Source organism: Diadema antillarum, unplaced genomic scaffold (genome assembly GCF_040938485.1).
Source record: "Diadema antillarum isolate AM-2024a unplaced genomic scaffold, OU_Dant_1.0 seq00000136_RagTag, whole genome shotgun sequence".
Taxonomy (NCBI): domain Eukaryota; kingdom Metazoa; phylum Echinodermata; class Echinoidea; order Diadematoida; family Diadematidae; genus Diadema; species Diadema antillarum.
In genome coordinates, this window is record NW_027271213.1 from 1982408 (window position 1) to 1997500 (window position 15093).

Here is a 15093-nt window from a genome sequence, read left to right on the forward strand (position 1 = left end):
GGATATCAAGCAGGAGAAAGAGACGTAATCCAAGCTAAATCCGACTTTTTGACATAAACTTTATTTAACGTATGTTTAATGCACTGCAGTGATGATGAAAATGTTTACTTAAATGTGTTATACAACTGGCCTTTAGTGCTGTTGTGGTTGGTCTGAAATTGAAGTCTATTCATAACAAAAGTTTTATTTCAGCATTTTCTGAAAAGCTCTATTTGTGTCTCATAAGGTGAATACATCATACAGAAAAAGTAGGCTGTGTGACCAGTAAAACAAAATACAACTTCACACAAATTTCAAATTTCTTCAGTGTTCCTTAAAGGTGTATTGATAGTATCCATGTAAAACATTCAAAAGGTATGAACATCTTATATGTCTGACATTAATTATGTGCAAGGTATTATGGCTGTATTATTAAGAAACCTAAATAACATTTTTAGTGTTATGGTATATACTACATAGAGGCATGTGTGAGCATGTGTGTGTGTGTGTGTGTGTGTGTGTGTGTGTGTGTGTGGTCAAATTGTGCATGCAAACTACCCTGGTTCCCAGGGTATAAACGGGTAATTTGCAGGCACAACCCTTGTTGGGTGTAAAGGAGTCTGCGCCAAGACTACTACATGCACTAACTGGAGACTGGCGGGAGACGCTACAGTACAGGACCTATGGGACAGTGTAGTCTTGGCGCAGACTCCTTGACCGAAAACAAGGTTTTGTGCGTCCAAACAAGTGGTCTGGCAACCCCTTTCCCGACCAGATATTTTGTAAGTTTTTATTTTTTGATTATGTACACCCATAGGACATTCATTTAGGCCAAGTTTGGTCCATGGGCTCCATGGGGTAAATTACACCGGCCGGAGGGCCTTTTCGGGGGGTCCCTGGGGGCCGAACCCACCCTCAGGGACCAGGCTGACGCGCATTTTTTCAATGAGGAGGGTGGCCCCAGCAACTCTGAGGGGTCAAACCTTTTGGGCTTGGTGGGGTAAATTGACCAGCAGCCAGCTCTCAGACTAAAAGCCCCGCGCCAAATTACGGGGAATGACGTGATGACATGTATTTGCCCTCTGATCCCCAAACATAAATGACCCTCTGAGCTAAAAGGTGGCCCTCCTGCCAGAATTTATCCCTCTATTTTAGCATTTATTGTTTAGTGGAGTGGGTCAAACAGGAACTCCACAGACAAATTCAGGGGTAATGACCCAGAACAACGATGACGTTGGTTGCCATAGCCTAAGGACACTAATATTCATTTGGTTTATCATTTTGATATCCAAGAAACAATAAAGTCTTTACCAGTGGTTACAGAGAACAAGTGAATGAAGAAACTAAAAGAGAGTGGGCGAGTTAATCAGAAATTGAGATGAATCACAGAAAATTGAGTTTTCACAGAAACGAATAGGAGGAGCAAATTGAACATTTGACCAGTTAGGAATTAATTTCTAGTGAACGCCACACCCCATTATAAGATTGAGCCAATGAAATGCTTTAGGGAAAGGAAGTTTGTTAGTAAATTAGTTATTAAAAAACATGTCTCAGCCCAGAAATAAGTTAGAGTGGCAAGCACAGTGGGAGCGGCTTCACACTAAGTCTATGTAGTGAAGCAAAGGCAGCAGAGTATTTTGGAATTTTGAGGAACTTTGAGAATAGTTGGAAACTACAGAGATAGAGTCAGGAGTCCCCCTTTCTTGGTACACCATGCCCCCCCCCCCTCCAAGTCAACCAACTAATCTTTAACGACGCTGAATGCACCATAGACCTACGCTGTGAATGTGATGAGGATCTGACTGTCATGACTGAACCGGCGAGCAGCAGGACATAAGGAAAAACTATGAGTCACGATAAGACAAAACTTTGGTTTACGCCAATTTGGAGTGCAATTACAAACTCCAAACAGTCAACTGGTGTCATCGGAGATGTTGAAGCGCCCTGTCAGACTGATACAAAGTGGAGAGTGATGGTGACGAAGAGAATACTGACAGCGTGACGGCAGACCGCTCAACGGACGGCCCAGTCACACTGACGAGATCGACAATGACATGCAGACGAGGACCTCATTCGTCAACCGAGAGTAATCATTTAAGAGGAATGACTTTAATTTACGTTTGAAGACATTTCAAGAGATGTAGTAGTCTGATATGTTAAGGGGCACATCATTCTACTGTTTGCAGGCCCCTATAAATCACTCTGTCGAGTAAATTATATATGAACCAAATGGCTTCAGTCTATTGAACATGTATTGTGTTGAAAAGTTCATGGTAATTCTTTTCCAGGCAAAATGTGTACGTGAAAATTCCGATGTTAAAAGCATGCGATGGGAAATGTAAACAGTATGTGCAAATGCTTCTGTGTTTCCTGCTAAACTTGTTTGTTAGTGGGGAAAAGAAAAGAAAAGAGAAGAGAATTCTCGTTCTACCACGTCTACATACCACAACGCCTACGGATATCTTTGTTTCACATTGTTTGTGGGGAAAAGAAAAGAAAAGAGAAGTCTCGCTTCATGAGAGATGTTCAGATCCCGCTCGACACCACAACGCCTACGGATGTCTAGGCTGAAGGTGGGTTTGAATGTCTTATAGGGCCGATAGAGCACCAACAGTAAGTGCAGATTAATTGGCACGCTATCTTTTGAAGAGAAACAATGCTTTGTTTCACACAAGATGAAAAAGCAGAAAGACAACTGATAATCATCCGCTCATGTCAAATCAAGCAGAAGTTTTTCAAAACATTTCAAGAGGCATCTTGGTGAGTTACAGTCTGTTAAACATGCCAATATACTGTGAAAAACAAATTGAAGGCCACCTGCAATAGGCCACCTGCAATACAGCCTCGCATTTTCCGACATCACAAAAACTTTGATCAACACGTTCCATATATACTCGTGATGGAGAGGGAAAATAATAAACAACAACATTGCAAGATTAATGCATTTCTTCCAAGACAACAGACAGGAACTGATTCCACGTAAAATACATAAACATGTATTTTGATTTTTTCCATGCATTTTTCCCATATCATTACACACAATCATTATACACGTATACTTGATAATGGTGTTCAGCTCACTGTGTGCAGACTGAGCACGACCCGATAATTCAGAACCTATGCCCAAGGAGGTACTAGGCCTAGTACCTCCTTGCTCTGCCTGAGAAAGGATTGTAGCCTATCCCGCGAGTCAAAAAGAAGCTTTCTTATCATCTCGTGCATCCTGTACTCTATGTGCAATGCACTCATCATAGAGACAAGCTTGCCTTCACCCAAACTGTTTAGATATTGTCATTGGAAGATTCTGATGATCGCATACAGTGGTTGTGCACCTATAAGAACGCTGGTCTGACCTCAGGATGTCTATCCAGTTTAGTCGTGGAGGAGATTTGTGTGCCGATCCGTGCAATGTACGTAGGCTCAATCGCGTGCTTCACTGAAGACGCAGATGCTGCCCTGTTAATGAAAGAGATCGAGGGTATAGATCTATACCAATTTCAGCAGGTTACACTATATCATCACTTGCTGGCAAAGAGTCTTAACCGGATCATGCAGGTGATATTACCCGCTGCTAGCGTACCCTGATTCACACATTGGATGCAAACCGGATGGCGGCCATTAGTGGAAACAACCAATATTTGGGCATGGGGGCACAACTCTTGGCCAGGCCCAAGTGTTAAGGAGTATCGAGCATAAAGAAGACAATTAGAGTAAATAGTAGTTCCACTCCTATTTGGAATTGAGGTTCCTAAACAGGTCATTGAAAAAATGCCCAAAATTGCCTGACGTAATGACCCAAACTTAATTGGATGACAATAGCAAGTTGCAAGACACAGGGTTGCTTCATGTGGAATGCATGTTATGCCTCACAGTATGTCGCTTTACAGATGGTCCATGACGTCACTGTATGCTTCAATACCATGAGTCATTCACCGGAACCATACAGCCCACGAACTTGACACTGACCAACACAGGCCCGCCAGCTCGAAACTAGGTAGCATTGCCCATGAGCTTGACACTTAGGCAAACCAGGCCCATAAGAGTCCGACACATGGGGGGAGGGGGAGGTCCACAAAGACCTCAACTGAATGGATTAAGCTTTCTGATGTAATACATATATTAATCTCGTGGGCCTTGTTTTCCTCGAGTGTCGAGCTCGCGGACCGCACAGCTTGTGGGCCTATTATATTTGATGTCGAGCTCATTGACCTTGTAATGTTCATCTAGTGTTTAGGTCACGGGATGTATGACTCGTGGGCTGCGTAACTCATGGGCTGTACGACTCTGGTTGTTTGACTCGTGACGTACATCTGATGAGGTAGGCCTGTTGTTTTCTGGTTAGCATCTGTCACCCTTTCATCCAGTTCAAGGGACTTTGCCATATGCCTGTTCACAAACTATTAAGCATCAACCCAAAATATGGTACTCCTCTCCCCACCTTCCATGTTTAAGCGTACAAATTATGTCCAGTGCAAATTGGATAATGTTGCACATAATTTCATGCAAGCTAGTCTGCATAAAGTGACTAACCCAAACATAAATATTATATTTGAGGTCACTGCCATCACTGAAGACACGTAAGCTTCATTTCTGAAGTAATTGACCGCTCACATTCCTGAGACTTGTTAACCACTATGAACCAATGCTTTGTGGAATGTGGATACATACTTTGATTATAACGTCAAGGCGTGATTTGTACATGATTAAACATTTAGGATTAAACCATTGAAGCCAAACATCAATATTTGCAATCCTACACAAATTTTTAGTGATATTCTAAAAGTCTGACCTCACACTGTCCTTAGAGGTCAAAGTTGGATATACACAGGGTAATGACCAATGTTCTGTGGAATGAGAAGACACTTCTTGTAGTATAAATGCTAATAGCATAATGCATGACTGCACACCAGGTATACAGTTAACCATTGAATATACATTAAATATCAATATTTTGATATTTTGAGGTCATTGACCTGTCACAGTCCTCAGAGGTCAAAGGCAGAGACGTGTAAATAATTTCCCTGGATCTGAGGAATAGGAAAACGATTCAGTTGTAACACAAATGAATTTTTAGGACATCGTTATGTTTATCATCAACAAATTGCACCAAATATCAAAATTTTGATAATTTGAGGTCATTGACCTCTGGAGGTCATTGGAGGTCAAAGGTAGAAACCTGTCAAGGATCTATGGAACATGAAGACAATTCCACTGTAACAAAAATGAGTTTTTAGTACATCATTACCATATTTAACATTAATCAATGACGCAAAATATCAATTTTTATCAAATTTTGAGGTCATTGACCTCTGGAGGTCATCAGAGGTCAAAGGTAGAAACCTGTCAGGGTTCTATGGATCATGAAGACAATTCCACTGTAACAAAAATGAGTTTTTAGTACATCATTACCATATTTAACATTAATCAATGACGCAAAATATCAATTTCTATCAAATTTTGAGGTCATTGACCATTGGAGGTCATCAGAGGTCAATTCAGACTTAAAATGAATCTTATAACATGTACTAACACTGGTGAAAATTTCATGCTTTAGTCAAATTTTTCACAATTTTTCGGCTTATCTGTTCTACTAATAGAAGTCAACGAAGTAGGAAATTAGTAACACTTAGTAAAGCATTTGTAAATATGTTTCAGATAAATCATAATAGGTTTCACTTCTCAGCTTGAGATTGATGAGTTCCTAATTATATATACGGTATGACATCTTTAACCGCATGATCTGGACGAATCAAATCATGAACAAAAGATTACTCAATTCAATTCAATTCAATTCATTAATTTTCATTCTTCTTTTTCCAACAGAACATAACAAAATAAATCACTAATTATATCATGAACATAAACATTCGCCTCTGCAAGAGATAAAATGATACAGATAAACATAAGAATGCATACTGACAAAAACGCAAAGTTATGTTTTAGTTAAGAAAAAAAAAAGAATTGAGTGGTCCACTAAAAAGCAAGCTTATATACTGTTCACCACTCAAAAAAAAATCTTATGAATTACTTATTTACAAATACATATCACAAACATAATTTACGACAGGACGGAACAAAACAGGAGAAACACAAGACGACTTGACAGAATAGATGGAAAGAACGGAAGGAAAAAAAGAGAGAATGCCTATACACGCTGAACAAGGGAAATGGAACAGGGAATTGGGGTACAGACCTAGCTAATAAAAACAGGATATTAGAGAGGATATAACAGAAAGAATTTCAACTTGCACGGAATAATACAAAGATGAAGAATTTGTTATTTCACAGCTCAGAAATTCCAAAATCTAGGACCGTGTAAATAAATGTATCTGAGCCAATAAAGTTCTCAGGAGGCAACGGCGTAAATCCATACTGAGGAGTGGGGGGGGGGGGGGATGATCGGATAGTCACCATCACCACGATTACAAGCCCATAAGCAGACTGGCGCAGCCTTATTAGGGGGGGGGGGGCTTGGTGAAGCTTGGTGCCCCCCCCCCCCCCCATCACACACACACACACACACACACACATTTTTTTCCTTTTTTTTTTGCTTGTGAGCCGACTTTCGGCGGAAAATCAGACCTTAAACTACGAAGACTTTCTTGTTTTTGAAATACCTGTGCGAGGGAGCGGTGCATGTTTTTGAGCGTCTTGTCGACTTGAAACAGTCCCACTTGTTTAAAAGGTAGCATATTATTATTATACAATTTTGCTATAAAATGGTATCATATAAATAAACTTATTGTATTAATTCTTACACTGAATATCATGAACGCGACCGAACCCACGGGAGCGGAGCGAGAGAGAGAGAGAGAGAGAGAGAGAGGGGGGGGGGGTAGGGGGAGGGTGTGGGAGGGGGATGTTCCCCCTCCCACGGTGAGAACTTTTTGCATATTAATGTTGTAAATGGTGCAATTTGATGCATGTTTTTGCGCGTTTTGTCGACTTGAGAAGGTCCAACTTGTTTGAGGTAGCAGTATATTTAGATGTCGATTATTATGAAACAATTTGGCTATAAAATGGCATCATGAATAAACTTCTTGTATTAATTCTTACACTGAATATCATGACCGCTAAAGTGTAAATAAGAGCTGTATCATGTGAAAATGATCATGTACCATCCTGGAAAGCTTGTTTTATCACTTTTCCGCTTAATTTCCACACATGAAACTAATATTGAATAATCTTCAAGTATTATTCTTTATTGATATAGATAGTGCCCGTGTATGCCCAGTCGAGTAATTTTCATCTTTATTTCTGCATTTTTTGCTCAATTTCTATTCGCGCATCCTTGTGTCTGTACCACCTACCTTTTATAAGAAGGGATAGCGAAAAGTATTTACTATCACAAAGACATATCTTCCTTTGAAAGTGGCTGGTGATTATGCAGTGAGACACGAGTCAATTGTCTTCGTATCTGCGCGGCAGATCCTGTTTGGCACATGCTTCAAATATTTTTGAGCGGCGGCTTCGAACATCTAGCAAAGGAAATAAGACAGTTGTGACTCCATTCTCTAGAACCTCCTTGGTTTTATCGACATGAAACAGTCCCACTTGTTTAAGGTAGCAGAATATTTGTATGTAGATTATTATTGAACAATTTACCTAAGAGGTATCATTTAAATAAACTTCTTGCGTTAACTCTTGCACTGAATGTCATGAACGCGACCGAACCCGAGCGAGAGGTAGATTACAATGAACAATTTGCCTTTGACATATTGACATATTTGCCCCCCCCCCCCCTCCTCGTCCTCCAGGATCGACGACCCTGCATACGATTGGGCCTTTGCATCATAATAAAAATGAAAAAAATTAATGAAAAATTTGGAAAGCTGTTAATCCCAAAAGTATACTGTAGTTTTTAATGGGAAACAAAGCGGGGAAAGGGTTGATTGAAAGAAGATATCCCCTCCCTTCCGTGGTGGATCTTTTGTGTGTTTGTTTTTGTTTTTGTTTTTGTTTTTTTTTTTGTAACTGAAGTGACAGAACTAGTGCACTCTTAAGATAAACATTTCGGAATCTGTCAATCTAAAAAGAAAAAAGGAAGAGGACCGAAAGGGGAGGGGGTATCCCCCTCGCACGTGAGATTTTTTTTTTTTTTCATTTTGAGAATTGAAATTCTGCAATGTGGTGCACACTTATTGGATAAGATATTTGGACAGTTTCGCTATCAAAAAACGCAAGACTTTTTTTTTCTCATTTCGGGAATCATTGGGGATCAGAATGATATGTTTGCCCCTCCACCCTCCCCCATCCACGCCCCCGTCCTCCTGGATCGACGTCCCTGCACAGAGGGTGCCTTTGCATTTTTAGAATTCAGATGAGAATATCTCGTAATCAAATCTATGAGGTAATCTGGGAAAACTTCAACCCCAGAAGAGTATACTGTTTTGTTTTGGGTTTTTTTTTTTTTTTTTTTTTTTGGGGGGGGGGGGGGGGACCTTCCATTAATTGAAAGTGTCTAGATATCTCCCCCACCAACGGAACTTTTGCATTTTGTTAAACTGAAGTAACAGACCTGGCGCACGCTTTAGATGAAACATTTTAAAATCTGTAAATCTATAAAGTGTATTAAGTTGAAAGGACTGTACGGGGAGGGTATGGGAGGAGGTAGGCCTGTCCCCCTCTTACACGAGGGAGATTTTTTTTTCCAGAATTTAAATTCAGCCATCTTTGGGTGAAATATTCACAGTTTTCTATCAAAAAAGTAAGAACATTTCCATATCTCGGGAGTTACGAGGAGGATAAAAATGATATGTTTGTCCCCATCCCAATACTTTTATGGGGGAACCATTCCCCCCCCCCCCCCCATCGACGCCTCTGCATATGAGGGAGCTTTTGTAAGTGAAAGATCTGCCGCACACTCTTTGATAAAATCAGTGGCGTACCGTGGGTCAAGACATGGGGGGGGGGACCTCGTGGAAAAGTAATTTTGGGGGTGTGTATGCTTGTGCGTGCGTGCGTGTGTATGTGTGTGTGCGCGTGTGTGCGTGCCCTGTCAGTCTGCAAACTTAATGGGGACTACACATAACGGAATGTGATACATTCCACAGCGCAGTCATTGAGCAACATTGTAAGTTTTCCTTACATGGATTATGGAATGACGGCATGAAACGACAAATTACTGGCAGCAACAGCAGGAAAATTGCATAACGATTAAATGCGAGCGAGCGGAGTGAGCGAGCTTGAAAATTTTGACATTTTACAGTCCAAAAACTGCCGTTTACAGCTACATTTTTTCGCTTTGGAAATTAAGGGGGGAGGGGGCGCACCGGGCGCAACTGCTGACAATTACTGGCAGCAACATCAGGAGAATGGCATAACGATTAAAATCAAATGAGAGCGAGCGAAGCGAGCGAGCTTGAAAATTTGGACATTTTTACAGTTCCAAAACTGCCGTTTGTAGCTATACTTTTTCGGCTTGGAAATTAATGGGGGGGGGGGGCCGCACCGGGCGCAACTGCAGGCAATTACTGGCAGTAACATCAGGAGAATGGCATAGCGATTAAATGCGAGCGAGCGGAGCGAGCGAGCTTGAAAATTTTGACATTTTACAGTCAAAAAACTGCCGATTGTAGCTATATTTTTTCGCTTTAGAAATTAAGAGGGGGAGGGGGCGCTCGGTGCGCACTATATCCCTCTTCAATTATGGTTAAAAGAAATCTTAGAAAAATATCTTATTTCTCAATTGATCACCCTTTCATGTCGATTTCAAAAGTAGTTTACTAACCCTTGAATTACCATTTTGGTGTCTTTTTTTACCAGCGGATTTGGGGGGGGGGGGGGCACGTGCCCCCAGTGGGCCACCACCCCACCCCCGTAGTTACGCCACTGGATAAAATATTAGGAAAAACGTCAATATCAAAAGTGTACAAAGTCTATCGAAAGGGATCCAGTAGAGGAGCTTTTGCATGTTTATCATTGCAATTCAACGATTTGGTGCATAGTTCTGGCGGTATTTGGACAATTTTCCATGAAGACAGTTCGAGATTTGTCCTCATGTCGGGAATTGCTTGGGGGACAAATGATTTGTCTGCCCCAACATTTCCGTAGGGATGGGGGAATGCCCCTTTGCCCCCCCCCCCCCCCCCCGATAGATTCCATTCCTGTGTATGCCCACAGATGTATCCTGACTGAGTCATCAGAGTCATCATTGTTTCAGGAATGATTCAGGAAATGGAGGGGGGTTTAAATTATGGCAGTGTAGTTTTGTTATTGCTTGTTTGTTTGTTTGTTTGTTTTCATACATAATTTGCAGATGGTCCCGAGTTGCTCGCGTTATAGCATGTTTACATGTAGGCCTATACGCTATTTGACGTTATCAACGTCTGGACCATACCTTATGTCGATATTATTTTCTTCGCGAGCGAGCGAAGCGAGCGAGCGCTTGAGAAAATTATGTAGGCCTATACATTATCCTGTAAACGTATTTAGAGAGAATACTGTTCAGCTCTGTTACCTGTGTGAAGGCGGGCGTACGAACGTCATGCAATATGCCAAAATTAATACAATCACATTTCTGCTTCCTCCATTTTCCCCTCAAATTTCAGGGGGGATGATTGTACAGGCCATCCCCCTCTCCTCCATTTCAGGGGGGGGGGGGGGGATATATCCCCCCCCCATCCCCCCCCCCCCCCCCCCCGGGATTTACGCCCATGTCAGGAGATTGCCTAGTGGGATACTTATGAAAAATAAAACTGGTTCCGTGGGAACATTGAATTGAAAATATTGGGAAGTGCATTTGCGTTGTAATTAAACATAAAACTGTGACTGACCGAGATGAAAAAAAAAGTACAAATCTTTGATTTTTAAAATCTTATATCTAGTAAATAATGGATCTGAATGAGAACGTGGCGGGACACAAATGATATACGAAGTGATTTTTTTTTTGTAACAGTAGTTTATCTAGTAAAGTTTGATGGGCACTACCCCATGCTAGGAGTCCGTAATTAAGATAAGGTAAAACTAGAGAAAATACAACGGCAACAAACAGGATAATGGAATATGAAACTTGAGTCTATTAATGATACCAATATTACTTGAAATTATTGTACTAATGTTAATAATATGCGGCCTCCACGAAAGTTTATCGTCCACCGTGATACGTGCAGAGTCATCAGAAATTATATCTGTGCGTAAAGCTTCTATGGAATTGCTAAAAAGTCAGTTTTCTGGAGATTAAGTGATAATTCATCATAGCTCTTATCCACTGAGTTACTTTTTCTTCAATTCGGAATTAACGATTCGTACGAGAGTACCTGGATTTTGGTGAGAAAAGAAAATATTTGAATCATCAGCAAAGAGTATAAATGAGAGTATGTCACATGATCTGCAAAAGTCATTAATGTAAATAACAAAAAGTGAAGGTCCTAACAAGCTACCCTGTGGGACGCCACATTTAATGAATCCTATAATAGACTTGAGTTGTTCTCGTTCTCGTTCGAATTCGCTGCTATGTAATCTCCACAGAGAGATGTTACAACACTTCAACAATACCAAAATTATGCCTACCGCCTGTTAAATTTCACTACAAAGTGTAATTGTTTATATATCACCAATCTTCCGTTCTTTACGTTGAAAAAAATATTGTTATTAAGATTCTAGCTGTTATTAGTACACCATTCAGTTCACTCTCTTTCCCCGCATACTTGCAAGACTCTATACGATTCCCAAATACACACTGAAGTCGAGACGAAGCCTTTACGTTCTTCATGTGAGATGCACTGTCCATTCTAATACCAAGAAATAAACATGGATGGGAATCGCTCTCTTTCAGTTATAGGATCATGCAAACTGTAGAATCAGTAACATATTCCATTGCGCCAACTTTCATCTACAGGAACATGCAAAACTGAACAAAAGACGTAATTTACATGTTCCTCGCACATTGAGGATTACGTATAACTGCAATCCATAAAGAATAGAAAATTGTGTTCTTTATCAGGGATTATGTTTCTTTTTTTTTGTCATTTACTTCCCTGTTGTCATGTTTTGTATATGTAGGCCTTTGTATATTTTTCTTTCTTTCTTTCTTTTCGAAGTGCCTTTGGCACCGAAATTGAACATGTGCGCTATACAAAATAGTCACTACAGGTGTATTATCATTATTTTTTTCAAAACGAATTTCACGAAAGGTATACCCATGGTGGCATTCAGAATGCAGACGTAGAACTTGTGAAACACTGCTAGAACTCTATTCGCGTGGTAGTAGGGGTGTGGGTTAATGTTGACCCCCCCCCCCCCCCCCCCCACCCCCCCCCCAAAAAAGTGTAATCACCAGTAAATAACACAGAAACATACTCAAGCGACACAACGTGTACATACTAAAAATAGGACGATTTTCTTGCCCTGCAAAAATAGGAATGTGTGGGACTGAGTGTTATGTCGAAAGTAGCCACTTAGTCACCACGTAAGTCTGGAATCAAACACTAATATTCGGTTATGAAGTGTAATTTTGTTATCCAAATCACATCAGAACTCCCACTCAACTATTAATAGATACAGTCATGGATATTAAACAGACAACACTTAATCTATAGATTTGAAATGATTAAATTTCGACCCAATGTCCTGTACTGTCGCAGTACATTTCGGCCGCTGGCGCTATCGCTGCTGGCAGATATACTGTGTGGGAGTAGGGACACTATTTCCTGACAGTGTTGAAAAGACCTAGGACCATATCGCCGGTTGAAATCAGGATATTACATCCTAAGACATTAAATCCTGAAATCTGACACGGAGATTTGGTTCCCCGGAGTGTTTCTCCAGGGGGACATAATCGCCTACTACACGGCTTCAACCGGTTCCTGCACGGACAAAGTTCTGGTTTCCTACTCGGTGATCGCCGGATTAGGTCGACAAAAGCATAAACGGCGGTATTAAACTAGCGACACGAATACAATGTGTATTTCGCAACTTAGTTCTATTCCTCTATATTTGCGTTCCAGTTTTTCAGTTTCACCCCATTCGGACAAACGCTGTTACGTGACTTTAAATGTTTACTTAAATAAATAAATAAATATATATATTTTTTTTTCACAGTGTAAAATTGTAATGCCAGTGATAATGACAAAATCGATTGGAGGGGTGAACTACGATTACCATAAATCCTACAGTGACTCTGTTAAGAGTGCTATTGGTGCTATTACTTCCTACTTGGCTTTATGACGCACTGGCAAATTTGAAAAAGCCATCCTAGTGACGGTATATCACGTAATACACTCAAGCGACCATCAACCATTATTATGACAATGCTATGTTTTGCATTGCATAGATCATATTGTATTCATTATTTCGGTGTATCTTCATTTCAGAACTTTGAAGATAAAAGTGAAATGAGGTGAAATGAAATGCAATGACACCAAATTAGATTAGATTAAAAATAATTGATATCTAACTGTCAACATTGTTAATTTTTAAACATAATTTGTTTCAAAAGATGATACACCGCATTCAGTGAATTTGGATGAATGAAAAACTGTCTAAAGTATAAATGTTTTGCATTCGGGATTTCCTTACAGCAAGGAGACAATGAACCTCAATGTCGATCTCAATTCTTAAAGGACAAGTTCACCTTCATAGACATGTGGGTTGAGTGAATGCAGCAATATTAGTAGAACACATCAGTGAGAGTTTGAGGAAAATCCGAGAATTCGTTCAAAAGTTATGAATTTTTAAATTTTCTGCTCAGTCATGGCTGGATGAGAAGACTACTTTAGCTTGTGATGTCACATGAGTGCAATGGTATAAAGGAAGTATGAAGAAAATTCACCTTATTTTCACTTTTCTCGCATAACAAACGAACACTCAACTTCTCTCTTTCAGAAGGCAAGGGGAATAATATTATCCTTAACATACATCAGTAACAAGTCCAAGAAATGTGCACTTTATTCAAAAAGTAAAATTTTGTCACATTCTCTTTTTATTTTCATTATATCGTTGGACGCATGTGACATCACACACTGTCGTAGTCTTCTCATCGAGCAGTTATTGCGCAGATGCTTAAAAAATTCATAACTTTTGAACGGATTGTCGGATTTTCCTCAAACTTTCATTGATGTGTTCTACTAATATTGTTGCATTCACTCAATCGACATATACATGAAGGTGAACTTGTCCTTTAACTGTATATGAGACCCCAGCAAACCAGCAACTACTTAAAGACGGCGCAGAACATGACTTTAAAAAATATCAAAAGATAAAGCTTCCAAGAACGGATTGATTTTGGTCTTTAAAAAAGAAAGTTGCATTTATGAATGTCACTACAAATAACTATTATGTGTCATGGCATAATACTGCTTTGTTCAAGTTGGGATCTTCAAATAAAAAGCACGAAGTAAAATGTGTTCATTTACTTTAATTGGCACAGAACATCAAAAGCTAGGTCTGGAGTAAAGGGACCTATCTCACTGGAGAAGACGTCGCCGTGACTGCCGCGACTCGTGTGACGCAAGAAATGGCTTACCCTCTCGCCAAGAAGGCCACTCCTGGGCGACCTCCGAGACGTCTCTAAACAGGTTTTGCCACTTGGTTTACTCTCAACCATCCATTTCGTCTAATGCCGGTTTGGTCTAATCCTGACTTGGTCTAATGCTCAGTTTGGCCAAGTATCGTTTCGTCTAATGACCAGATAGTCTCATTGCAATTTTGTCTCCTTTGATTTTCCCACTGTGTCAAATAAACTGTGGGTGTTAGACGAAATGGACATAACCCATCTGGATGTAGGCCAACTGGGCAATTGCACTACATGGTCATTAGACGAACTGGTTGTAGACGAAATGGGATTTTGGATTATTTGGGTTGAGACTAAATGGCTATTAGACGAAGTGAGAGTAGACCAAGCGATAGATCCCCTCCAAACAACGTGACAACTTATTGGTCTGGAAGTCGCGAGGACGTCACGGGGACATCGCCGCGACGTTTCTGAGACGTCTTCTCAGTCGTGGAAACGTCTCAGTTACGTTTTTACGTCGTCGCCGGTATGTCGATCGCCACGGGTCTCCACAAGGTCACGGAGAAGTCTCTGAAACTTTGTGGACCAATATAGACTCCGCGACTAGCTGCGGCTGAGAAGACGTCGCGAAGACGTCTCCGAGATAAGTCACGTGTCCAAGT

General features: G+C 40.5%; 1 protein-coding gene across 1 annotated transcript in view; it reads right to left on the bottom strand.

The window, feature by feature from the left end:
• LOC139727590 (solute carrier family 2, facilitated glucose transporter member 5-like) overlaps positions 1-15093 on the bottom strand; it is a 60747-nt gene that overhangs the window by 45208 nt on the left and 446 nt on the right. The window lies entirely within an intron of this gene.